The following is a 2,849-nucleotide window of genomic DNA, read 5'->3' as shown; positions in this document are numbered from 1 at the left end:
CACACTGCTTTTTCTATATATTTAAATTAGTATCATAGTATAATCAATTCGGATACATCTCAACATGATTTCGAAGATTATGAATATGATTTTTAAAATTTAAAATCTTTAATTCTGTCGTCGATTTGCAAAAGGAGACATGTCCAAAAAGACAAAGTGATGGGAAATCATAAAAAAGCCATAGCAGACTTCAAAAATTAAAATGTTCATAGGTCCTGAATGAATGTATACATAATGATCTAATTTAAAAAAATATATTAATATTTTAATTTGTTAATTTAGTTATAGTTTTTTCGGTTTTCCAAAACTTTGTTATTTTGGACATGTCCCCTTTTGCAAATCGACGACAGAATTATCCTGGTCATTAATAAAACACATAATAATAATAATAATAATAATAATGATAATAATAATAATAATAATAATAATAATAATAATTACTTACAAATGGCGTTTAAGGAACCCGCAGGTTCATTGTCGCCCTCACATAAGCCTGCCATCGGTCCCTATCCTGTGCAAGATTAATAATAATAATAATAATAATAATAATAATAATAATTATTATTATTATTATTATTATTATTATTATTATTATTATTATTATTATTTTATTATTATTATTACTATTATTACTGTTATTACTATTATTATTATTATTATTATTATTATTATTATTATTGTAACTGATGAATTTATCAACAGACTTCAATTTGTAAAGAAGGTTTATTATTCTTTATCGAACATACTGAAGAGCAAGCCAGATCAAGGAAATCCAAATTATACACAAGAATGTAAACAAGAACAAAACCAATTAATATTTGAGGAGAAAAATTCGCTCCGGCGCCGGGGATTGAACCCGGGTCCTTGGTTCTACGTACCAAGCGCTCTAACCACTGAGCTACGCCGAATTCAATCCACAGCACCGGACTGAACCCCTCTCCTTCACTGTTTCCCTTTGTGGCCTAACTCCAAGTTAGGCATACATGTTGACGTATATGTCCAATGTCAACTGCCATTATAGCCTACTAGGAGCGCACTCAGCTGAGTGACTTGTTTGGCCGGGATTACGCAGTTACGTACACAGTAATCTGTACAAATATATGCACTGCAGCTATGAGAATATTATAGATTTATTAATTTGTCCTACAGAATAATATCTGTGATATTGGTACATAGAACCAAGGACCCGGGTTCAATCCCCGGCACCGGAGCGAATTTTTCCCCTCAAATATTAATTGTCAATATCACAGATATTATTCTGTAGGACAAATTAATAAATCTATAATCTTCTCATAGCTGCAGTGCATATATTTGTACAGATTACTATGTACGTAACTGCGGAATCCCGGCCAAACAAGTCACTCAGCTGAGTGCGCTCCTCGTATAATGACAGTTGAAATTGGACATATACGTCAACATGTATGCCTAACTTGGAGTCAGGCCACAAAGGGAAACAATGAAGGAGAGGGGTTCAGTCCGGTGCTGTGGATTGAATTCGGCGTAGCTCAGTGGTTAGAGCGCTTGGTACGTAGAACCAAGTACCCGGGTTCAATCCCCGGCGCCGGAGCGAATTTTTCTCCTCAAATATTAATTTTCAATATCACAGATATTATTCTGTAGGACAAATTAATAAATCTATAATAAGAACAAAACCCTTCCTATATTTTAATTAAGCGACTGCAACAAAACGTGCAGAATCTAAACTGGAAATGCCTGAAAGGAAGATGATGAAAATATTTGGACTACTTCAAAATAATTTTAATCGAGAATGAAGAATCGGAAAAAAATGAAGAAATTTACAATTTATAGGTGTTGTTTCAAAAAGACTATAAAAAAACTTCGTAATATGGTAGAGTAGGGGATTTGGGGTCGTTTGAGATTGGGAATAAATGTCCGCTAAAGTCTCCTTGTAGCCAGGGATGGAAAATTGTGCTACAATTGTGGCTGGACGTCATAAGACGGAACACGTTGATGAAGATTTTTGGAAGCCTTGGGGGATTATTTTGAAGAATGTTAGCTGTGAGCAATATACTTTGATTCCTTTTGTGCATAATAAGACAATGATTCCTATTTACGCATCTTGAAATTTCCTTACCCATTGCCTCCTGTACCAGACCCAATTTGATACAACCATTCCGAAGCACATTCCAGGGACCTTCAATCAATTTCTATTCCTGCAGCTTTATTGGCTAATATAATAGAGTTGCCATGACTTATGAAATGACCCTCGTCTAAATTTTAAAGTTTGATATTTTGTTGCTTTAATGTAATCAGAAAGTTAGCAATGAGATCGGATACGTGTTGTAAATCTACGATGCGGAATTCCCATATAATAATAATAATAATAATAATAATAATAATAATAATAATAATAATAATAATAATAATGATTTATTTTAGCTGGCAGAGTTAAGGCCGTAAGGCCTTCTCTTCCACTCAACCAGCAGAAAGTGTATATACATATGCATTAACTTACAAAGAATTCAACAATTTGATTTAGATGAGAGTTACATGTATACAAGAGTTATTTACGAATTAAACAACAAAATACTATGAACTATTAATTAAACACTGAAATAAACTGTGTAGCAGAATTAAACTAAAATACATAGAATGTTAATATATTTCAAATGATATTAGATAATAGAAAGAGATTATTATGAGACAATTTTGAAAATACAGCACAATCAGGATGATGTCTAAAGAAAAAAGCAACAGTGTAGTCAGTAATATTTTAAATCAGTATGATTGGAGTGAAATGCTAATAAGGTTATCTTTTAAGCTGTTCTTAAAGGTGTTTGTTGTCTTGCAGCCCCTAATACTTTGTGACAAGGAATTCCAATGACGCG

The 2,849-nt window shown here is 32.6% G+C and overlaps 1 non-coding gene across 1 annotated transcript; it reads left to right on the top strand.

The window, feature by feature from the left end:
* The first annotated feature begins 1,494 nt into the window (after window positions 1-1,494).
* TRNAT-CGU (transfer RNA threonine (anticodon CGU)) lies at window positions 1,495-1,567 on the top strand. Its single transcript has one exon. It is a non-coding gene; the product is annotated as a tRNA-Thr (tRNA).
* The last annotated feature ends 1,282 nt before the right edge of the window (window positions 1,568-2,849 follow it).

This window comes from Periplaneta americana, chromosome 17 (assembly GCF_040183065.1).
Source record: "Periplaneta americana isolate PAMFEO1 chromosome 17, P.americana_PAMFEO1_priV1, whole genome shotgun sequence".
In the NCBI taxonomy this organism is placed as follows: Eukaryota; Metazoa; Arthropoda; class Insecta; order Blattodea; family Blattidae; genus Periplaneta; species Periplaneta americana.
Note: the sequence above shows the minus strand (reverse complement) of the source record. Positions and strands in the feature narration are given on the sequence as shown.